Raw genomic sequence first — 10188 nt, forward strand, 5'->3', positions numbered from 1 at the left:
GCTCAACCCCACGACATCGGGTTGGGGTGGCATGTGCATTTCTGCTTGCAGGGCCCTGCGGGGTATGCTTAGTTTCTTCTTTGCCACCTCGAGGGACTACCCTTCCTTTGAGTGGGTGGTATCCATTAGTGTATTCAAGAAGGCTTTCTGTTGAGTGTTGAAGGCTACTTGGGTGCCTCTGCTCTGCTCTCTGCAAGGATTTTCTCTTTTTCCACGAGAGCTAGGCGACATGCCAAGGTCTTCATCCTCCGTTCATTATGCCCCACCCATTCTTAAGATCTCTTCTTCATTTCCTCCATGCCTTCCCCCTGCCTTTGCACCAGAGCTATGAGTCTTTGCTCCTGGTCTTTCAATTCTTTGCTCATTCTCTCCTGCTCTTTCCTTTTTAAGTTCAGCTTCTCAGCCATGGTCTCCATCTCCTTGTGATGTTGTTATTCCTCTTGCTTCCTTTCCTCTTCTTTGGTGGCAAACTCCTCCATGCCTCGTTTGATCTGATCAGTCTTTGCGGTTAGCTCTTCATGTTGCATGATTAAGAGTTTATACTCCCTCTGCATTTTTACCAACTCTTGATTCTCATCTTTCAGTTCGCTGCCTCCAGCTTTTCTCCCTGTCATCCTTAGCCTTCAGCTCTTGTTTGAGATCAAAGATCTCCTTTTGTTGCATGGCTATCTGTCGGGTCTTTTCAAGCTAAAAAATAGCTACCGACTCTTTTTTCGTAGCTATCTTCCTCTCCTGTTTAGCTTTCTCTAGTTGAGAGAGAAATTCAGCAATGTATTCATCATAGTTAGCTGGTGGCGTCATCATCGTGTGGATTGGAGTGGTTGAGGCCTCCACTTTCTGACGTTTTGGATATTGTCTAGATTCAGCATCTGTGGCTGGCCTCTTCTGCCTCGTGGCCATGGTTTCCATGCTCTTCCCTTGGGCTAATTCTTTATTGATGAAATATTGCATCCAGGCCACAAAGTTTGAGACGTCGGCACTAGTGGGGATGCTTGGGTGAGGGTGGTTGCTTCGGTGGTAGGCACCAGGAGGGTCGGGATAGGATGGATGGGGGCTTTACCCTTGCCTTCAGTGACGGCTGGCGGTATGACCTCCAGCACCTGAGTGCTTGAGCCTGGCCCCTCCTCCCTAGGCTGGCTTAGAGCTCCTAGGTCATCTGCCCTACTTTGTTGCTCTATAGACCGACGTGTGGCTTCGGCCATGTCTTCCTCCTCCTTCCTTATCAGCTCTTCCTCTTCCTCAGTAGCCTTCTCTCCCTCTCTTCTTCTGCTTTCCTAGATTCTTCCTCCAATTTATCTGCTTCCTTTTTTTCTTTCTTCTTTCTCTCTTTGGCATCTTGTTTTGACACCTTCTTGGCTTTCTTGGCTTCTTCCTTCAACTTTTTTGCTTCCTGTTTCTTCTTCTTCTCCCTCTCTTCCGCCTCTTTGAGGGATTCCCTTTTTGCTCCCTCTAAGTCCTCCTTCTCCTTTTTGCGGCCTTCGTCATGCTTCTTCTTTTGTGTCGTCCTCTTCTTAGGTTTCTTTGCTTGCTTTTTCTTGATTGTTCCTTTTGTTCTCCCCCTTCTTCATCACTTTCGGTCCTGTCGCTAGACAACTCTTGGTCCTGGTGAGGGGGCGATCTGTTGAGTGTTTCTCCTTCTCCTTCCTCTGCATCCTGTGCCTCTTTTACTGCCTCCTAGATGAGAGCAGTCAAAACACTTCCATAGCTGATGAAAGAGGCTTTGGATAATGAGGCTTTCTTCCTCTTTGTGCTTTTAGAGATTGGGAACTCCCTACCTACTGGCTTGCTCCCCAAGCTAGTGCTTTTGCTACCTGGTCTATGGTCTTGTGTATATAGCCATTCCAGTCAACCTTATCCAGGGTGTGAGCTACCACGTTCTCTAGCACACGCTGATCCGATGCATGAGGGAATTGTAGCATTGGCTAGAGAACAGTGAGTGCACCATTTTCGCCTGCATACGGGCTTCAACATCAGGGATATCCTGGATGCTGATGCCGTTGTTGGTCAACACCTCTTCCCTCTGCATCTTAAGCATGGCATAGGCGTCTCTTTTCTGCTTCTTCTCCAACTTAGGCTCTAACCCCTCTTGTTGTGAGATCTTTTGTTCCTGTCATGAACCATAATTCCCATTAGTGCTTTTAAAAATAATAATTTGCTAAAAAGAACCCAGTCGGGGTGTCTCCCCTTCCTATGCTAGGTTCACCTCCTTGACCTTGGCTAGTCCCTTGATGGGTTCACTCGTTTGCCCTTGGCGTTTGACACCCAACATGATTACTACCCTATCACCCTTCTTGAATTTCGTAAATCTCTTCGAGAGATCTTGCGGCTTTCTTTGCTCTTCCATTTGCATGTCCCTACGCTATTTTTCCCTTTCTTCCTTTAACCGTTTGTGCCTTAGGTGGATGGGTAGGTCCCCCTTGGATGGTCTAGGTATTTCTCGATTGCTATCTATAATTTGAGCTGACTTTCTACTCAAAATAGAACTCACTGTTTTCACTAGAAGAGGTGGTTTCTCCTAGCGGTCACAGCTCAGAGGGTGACTCTGTTCTAAGCACTGGTGTCGTACTTGGTTGGGTTAGGCCTGCTTGTTCGAAATCTATGGCTCCTATGTGTTTCAACCAAGTGTGGTCACAATCCATGTGCATGACCCCTTGCTCTATCTTAAAGACACTCTTTTTCTGTGGCTTGGAGTCTGCTCGTATCTGTTCTATTTCTCGTCCCTCAGTGCCATATTCCACCGTGTCTATCTCACCCTCACTTTCATCACTAAAAGAACGATAGTCTTTGTACTCGTCATTGCAGTCATCTTCGTCTGACTGCTCATTGTCTCCTAGGTTTTGGTATATCTCTTGTCTCTGATCAGGGACTAGGGCCCAATTGTACATGAGGTTTAAATCATGCACCTTGGTCCATTGCCATCTTGGTTCGTTTAATAGATCTTGGAGTGGATTGAAGTTTGCTGCTAGATTGCCAGCTAGCTTGCCATTCAAATACTCCAAAATCTCTTGGAGTTCCCTCTTGTTATTTGGCACTTGGAATGTGACAAGTTTAGGACACCCCCGAAGGGTTCTTGCCATCGTACAGACTAGTACGGAGGGTGTGTCTTTTGACTTGCCAACTATCTTGATGGCTTGCTCATATGCCTCATGATCTGAGAATGGCAAGTCGATCATAGCAAGGACATGCATCCAGTCTCACTCATCCTCCGGGCATGGGATATACTTGGTCAAGGACCCATAGGACTTCTTGACTTGAGCATTACCTTTAAGCATCGTAAAGATGGCATCCAACCGTTTGCGATGCAGCCGCATCTCTCAATTTTGGTCGAGGGGGTGAGACTGGCATGCTTATGCTGGAGAGATCTTCGATCTCGTCCTCTAGGATGGAATGAGCATCTTTTAGATGCTCTTGGGCCTCTTTTACCCATTCCTTCACTTTCTCGATAGCCTCTAGTTGGCGCTTTGGATGCGGGTATTCCCCTACCTTAGCACTTCCCTTTTATGCCGTCTTAGGAGCTGAGGTTTCTGCCTCTGCGTTAGTGACCTTCTTTCTAGCAGCCAGAGTCGTGGCACTCTTAATTTTCAGCGTGATCTTAGCTTCAGGTCTTTTCTTTCTCTGTCTATGGTTCTTCTTCCCAATCGAGGCTGCATCGAGGTTGCTAGGACATGGCAACGATATGCCAGCCTGCTTCTCGGGCCATGACATGCAATGGGATAAGTGTGGCCTCCCCATCGAGGTTCTCGACACCGAACATCCCCAATGGGACAAATGGCACATTGGCTGAACTTGAGGATGGTTTTCGCTTGGGACAGACAATGAAGAGATGAGTGATTCCGTGCTTAGGGCACCTTAGGTCTGCCTTGTCTCTATTTGGTTGCTCCCTTTCAGGACAACATGATGAGACCTGCCCTAGATGACCGCAAGTCCAACACATGATTGGATCTTGTATCTGCCCTCCTAGGCCTCTACCTTGGCCTCTTCCTAATGCCATCACCAGTACTGGTCGATAGTCCATTAGGACTACATTGCCCTCGTCGTCGTGCGAGATGTATGGGTATACCAAGGGGGGGAAGATGAGGATGATGAGGAAAGTGATGGCACCCTGCACCTTCTAGTAAAGGGAAACCTTTTGCACTCAATGGTAAAGGTAAAGAGCCCACCAAAGAGAAGGCCAAGAATGAAAAATGACTTGCTCAGTTTGGTAGTTTTCTTCTAAATACATCCAAACCTCTTATGCAAACACCAAGAAGGCTGCCATCTCTAGTACTCCCTCACTCCTGTGGTCTTTCAATGCTATACCTATCCTAATGTACCCGTGCACCTGAGTAACTAGGGTTCTTGAACTAAAAAGAAACTAAAACTAGAGGGAGGAGAGAGAGAATGAGGATCAAACACCACTGCTCTGATTGGTGCACAGATCGGACACTGTATGCGCGCGTAGTGAGTGTCAGAAGGTCCCCAAGAACAAAAGAACTCTACTTTTTGCACAAAAAACAATGAAGAAAGCTTGCACGACATGAAGCAAGAGACTAATTGGGTGCAATCTCCCCCCAAGCCTTGTGTGAGCGCTCCACAAGGCATGTATTTTATATATTATTCATCTTCAAGCTCAAAAAATAGCCCAATTTACAATTAGCACGCTTTAGGTTTCGTGTTTGCTTTTGTGCCACTAAAGAATTAAAGCTATTGGGCGCCCAAGGAGTCACGCGGTACCCAAATACAATGTCCAATACAAATATTTAAATCATGTATCCATGTGCATACAAAAATAATAAATAAATATCAAGTGCTTTAATAAATAAGCACGTCAAAATTATGGATGCCATGCCTAAGATACGCGCCCATAAAAAATTGACGATAATTTGAATACACGCTATCCTGCAATGCTTCCCAATGCCATCGCTGCTTGCTCTACACATCAACTGAAGCATTCACAATTGTTAGAAAAATAATATAATTAAACCGACAAAAGTGAATACCTAGCAGTCTTCAACTACAAAAATAATTGGTTAGAACTCAATCCTAACCTTAATTTATTACGAGTGCACACTCTAAACTCATAAATATTTATTAATTTAAATATGTATTTTACGAAATCACCCGCTATGGAATCACCCACTTATACATTAAATTAACAAAACGCTCGAAAAGGATAGGTGTCCCCATCGACTTTTCGCACAAAGAATCCACCTTGTGTATGAGTCTCGGTAATAAAATTTTACGGAATCCACCTCAAAATCTCACAAAATCCACCGTGGAATATGCCTCCTGGCATCACTGATGCCTGTTAACCCCAACACGAAGAAAGCAAAAGAAAGCGGGAAAGACGCAGGGCAAAGTCGGAAAAAACAAAAAGAAGTAGCCCGACTGAAGTAGGAATAGGAGAAAAGGCCAAAAGCGCAAGGGCAACCTTAAAGGTCCAAGGCAAATATAAAAGGGGAAAGGCGCATTTTAAAATATAAAGGCGCACCCTGAAATCTTGTAAAAGAGCGCCGGGCTCTCACCCATGCAATTTGTAAATGTAGACGGGCGGTGGAAAGGAATCTAGGAAGATAGAGGGACAATGGGAAAAAGGGCCTAGGCTAATGGCCGGCCATGTAAAAAAGAGGGACAACCGCCCATGGAAATTAAGGGCATGTATATAAAGTTAAAAGGTAAATGAGAAGAGCATCCTCGTGTGTGGCAAACAACGCCTTCTTCTTCTCCTCATGTTTCTCACCTTCGTGCCTCCTTGCTTGTGCTTGTGAGAGGGACTGAGAGCGTGAGAGTGTGTGAGGGAGTGATCGTGGGAGGGCAAGGGAACTTGGAGAAGAAGCTCCCCATTCTCCCTCTTCATCTTCTCCTCCCCTCTTCTCTTCTCTTGTCTTGTTCGCGACAATGGAGCTTGGAGCTTGGAGCTTGATGATAGAGCTTGCTTGAAGCTTGCACTTGGATCGTGAAGCTACCGGAGTGCACGGGAGAGGAGGTAACTCGAATGGCATCAAGGTAAGCTCACTACACCCGTAAGGTAGGCATTGCGCATCGGCTATGTGAGAGGTAGCCATGGCTGCTCAGTTCGAAACACTTGAGTAATAAGTGGTCTGTAGGTCTTAGGGTAGAGCTCAAAGAGCTCCCACATTTTGGTTCCATTGCCGGGACCAACAGATTCGAGCTTTGAGTGCCGCGCACAGTAGATCGAGCATGGAAGTAGGGTTTGCAGCCTGAACCAGTGCTCGAGATAACTAGGAGACTTAGGAGGTTTTAATCTGAGGAACAGGTAACTATTTGGGTTTGTTGGAAGCATTAGATTAGGACTACTGTTCTGCATTTCTGTTTTTCATATTGGCTGCACTAGATGGAGGTTAGATTAGGGTAAAACCAGATAAAACAAAGGTTCTGGCTGCTGCTGGAAACAGGAAAACAGGGGACCAAACTCAAGCTTCTGGGTGAACCAGGGACAGGGAACTGGCTATAAGGTTTTGCAGTGCTGGGAAAGAATCTTAAGAGGCCTGGGAGGCTAGGACAACCTCATTTTCTTAGTTGGCTTTGTTGTGTGAGAGAGAGAGAGAGAGAGAGAGCTTCTGGTTCACAAGACGAGGAAATGCAACCTCGATTCCATGCGCATTCGATTCGTGCCACTTCAGGTGAGTCCAGTGAGTTCCAGTAGCGCTTTGATCGGTTATGGGATGCTTTGTGATGATTGAGTGTAGAAGACAGTAGGGAGGATTCAAACACGCCGGAATCGTGCCCGCCGCCGACGCAGTCGGACCAACTCGCAGTGGTCCGATTCTCAGAATCGGACCACTCGAGTTCTGGAGTCGGACCGTCCGACTCCCAAAATTGGACCGTCCGATTGCGAGTGAGTCAGACCAATCTAGTCCGATTGCCAGGATCGGACCAGCCCGATCGGACGTGCCACATGGCACTTGGACTGCCCTTATAATCGGATACTCAACTGTCTGCTCGGATCAGCCTGTCTGATTAGACACCTCGCCTGATCGAAGGAATCGGGCCTACCCCTGTCTGACTCGGACCAGTCCAGAATCGGACCAACATCGTCTGACTATTAGAGTCGGACCGCACCGGTCCGATTGCCAGAGTCGGACCGTCCGACTCTTAGAGTCGGACCACCCCGGTCGGACCGGGGTGGTCCGATTCCCAGTTCAGACCATCTTGCCAGAACACAAAGATAAGGATCTTTTGCTGACCTGACCACAGACCTGACCCCAGGATGCAACCCTGAACACCCCCAGAACCCAAGTTGGTCATTAGAACCTCAGAGATTAATCGAACTCAGGGTGCAGAAAGACCATCGAATAGCCGAAAACTGAGTGGGAAACTCAAATTAGACTAAGAACGTGGGTAGAAACAAGGTGGAGTTTGCATTAAACTCTTTTTGCATCGGCATTTCACTTTTGTGCTCCACTAAACCTGCACAGCAAGAAAAGAGAAAAGCCTGGTTTCGCACCAAGCACCACGAAAGCACTAAGCACAACGTGCGAGTAAGGATCGACGCTGCTTTCAAATAACAAGGAACACATTTGGATACCTAATAACATTAAGGAACCCACTAGTAGGAGGAGACCCCAAGACTTAGACAGGTGCCTGAGCACCCCACTAGTAGTGCCTGGAGAAAACACAAGGATACGGGAAGCAACAAGATAGAGGAGTGGAAGCTACCGGAGCTGATTGGATTCATCGACGACCTCGTGGAGCTAGAAACATAAACAATGTCGGGATCAAGAGGCGATCAAGGGGAAGACCAATTAGACCTAGGAGAATTTCCAACTTCGGTCCAAGAATTGGTCCACGACTATGATCTACTCACACCAGAACTGAGATCTAAGGTAGACCTGTAGAAGAAGTGGTGGCTAACCTGGAAGAAGAGAGAAGAGCTATCAAGAGAGCATTGGAAGGCATAATTGCCTACAACCATGAGCAAAGGGCTAGAAGGCTGCAGCAGGATGTGGATATGTACGAGGCTAGAAGAGTGCTAGACCTAGCAGGGGCAGCCAAGTCCGGACCGAATGTAGAGAGGGAACGGGCAGCAGAGGCTGGCATGACGTTGAGCGAACTGGTGGCAAAGCGACTCATGGACAATACATCCGTGGAGCAAAGTGCTACTGCCCTAGCCACTGCGCTACTGTCAGGATTGGGAGTCACGCAAGGGGCTAAAGGGCAGGCTAGAATCCCTATAGTAGCGAAACAACTAGCTCGATACGAACCTATCAGTGACCCGTATAGCTTCATGGAGCAGTTCGAGCAAGTATGTGAGGCAAACGGTCTTACTGACCTTGCACGGAGAGCCCAAGCCTTCGGCCTACGTTTAGGCGACAAGGGGAGGACCTGGTACTCTAGTCTGGATGACGCAGAACGTACAAACTTCGCTCGCCTTAAGGGCCTCTTTATCAAAAGGTTCTCAGAGGCAGGGTATTCGGAAAACCTCATTGTTAGATTAATGAATATCAGTCAAAGGGAGAAGGAGGACGTTAGGGATTAATGAATATCAGTCAAAGGGAGAAGGAGGACGTTAGGGATTACGTTACTCAGGTGTGTAGCCTCTACAAGAGAATCCCTGCCAACGAGCGACCTACCGAAAGGGCAGTGTCTACAGTGTTCATAAACAGGATTCGGAGTGAGGAGCTCTACAAGGCTCTAGCCAGTAACTCCACCTTACAACGGGACGTGCTAGCTCGAGTCTTCGAGGAGGCAATACGTGTAGATGATCAACTTAGAGAGCGAAGCATGAAGGCTACCAACCGGGATAATGCAAACCAGAGGGACCCTGAGAGATCAACCCCGTTAGGGGAAAAAGCAACTGCTAGCGTGCAGGACAAGGGAAAGAGTGTAGACCATGACCAAGGGATGGCAGAGATGAGGATGGAGATTGCGCGGTTACAAGAGCTCGTTAGAAAGCCAGTGAGATCGCGTGTACAATGTGTGTACTGCGGCGGCAATCACCTCCCAGTGGAGTGCCAAGATCCTAGATCTCAGCCATGCTCAAATTGCGGTAGATTCGGACATGATGCAGTGCATTGTAGAATGCCGAGGAGACTCTCATATACGCAGCAGTACAACCCTCCATACTTAGGCAGTAGGCCACCTAATTTCTTGGGCAGGGGAACCCAGCTAGCTCTTCCAACACCAACTGACCCAGGACCTGTTGTGCCTAGGCTGGAGATGAACCCGACTGGCATACCTAGGCCACTAGGGTCTTTTGTGACTCACCCACCTAGTGATGCTCCTGTCCACTTTGTGGAGGAGCCCAATGAGGAAGAGGCATATGTCAATCCTTATGTATCCTATGACGAGGAGGGCAACCTAGTCCTGATGGACTACCGGCCGTACCGGTGATGGCCTTAGGAAGAGGATGAGGCAGAGGCTTTGGAGGGCCAAGCTAGGATCCGGTCACATGCTGGACTTGCGGCCACCCAGGCCACATTTCATCACGCTGCCCAGAGTGAGAACAAGCTAACAAGGACAAAGCGGATCTCCGGTGCACCGGGCACTGCCAACATGCCATCGGTGCCCTTGGGGCTCTTCGGAGTTGAAACTTTCGGTAGTGAGGATATGCCCATCCCACTACATGCTATGACGCGAGCTCAAACGAAACAAGCAGGCATCTCCTTACCAGGGCCAAGCAACCTTGATGCAACCTCAATAGGGAAGAAAAGCCGGAGGAGACGGAAAAAGAGTACTGATGCGAAGATAACCCTTAAAACCGAGGAAACGACTACCCTGGTGATGGGAAAGAGGGCCACAGACGTAGAGGCAGAGACCTCGGCTCCTAAGACATCAGAGCTAGGGAGTGCCAAGGTAGGAGAATATCCGCATCCCAAACGACAACTCGAAGCTATAGCCAAGGTCAAGGAGTGGGTCAAGGATGCCCAAAAAGCACCTTGAAGATGCTGAACCCATATTGGAAGACCCTATGGACGACTTCTCCAGTGTTAACACACCAGTCTCACCCTCAAAACCACTGGATGGGAACATGCCTGCACCCCTAAAGGCGGCTCAGCAGAGCAAGGTCAGGGGGAAGCTTACCAGGGCAGACAGGATGCATGGCCTAGAATTGCCAGCCTCAGAGGAAGACAAGGGTCCAATAGCCTCCTCACAACTTTGCTGTCCGCCCCAGTAACTTTAAGCCTGGAGGATCTGCTTAGGCAAAATCACTCCTTGTAGCAGGAGTTAAAAGACTCGATCGAGGGA

This window comes from Lygodium microphyllum, chromosome 25 (assembly GCF_053477565.2).
Source record: "Lygodium microphyllum isolate KBCC chromosome 25, Lygodium_microphyllum_v1.1.10, whole genome shotgun sequence".
Classification (NCBI taxonomy): Eukaryota; Viridiplantae; Streptophyta; class Polypodiopsida; order Schizaeales; family Lygodiaceae; genus Lygodium; species Lygodium microphyllum.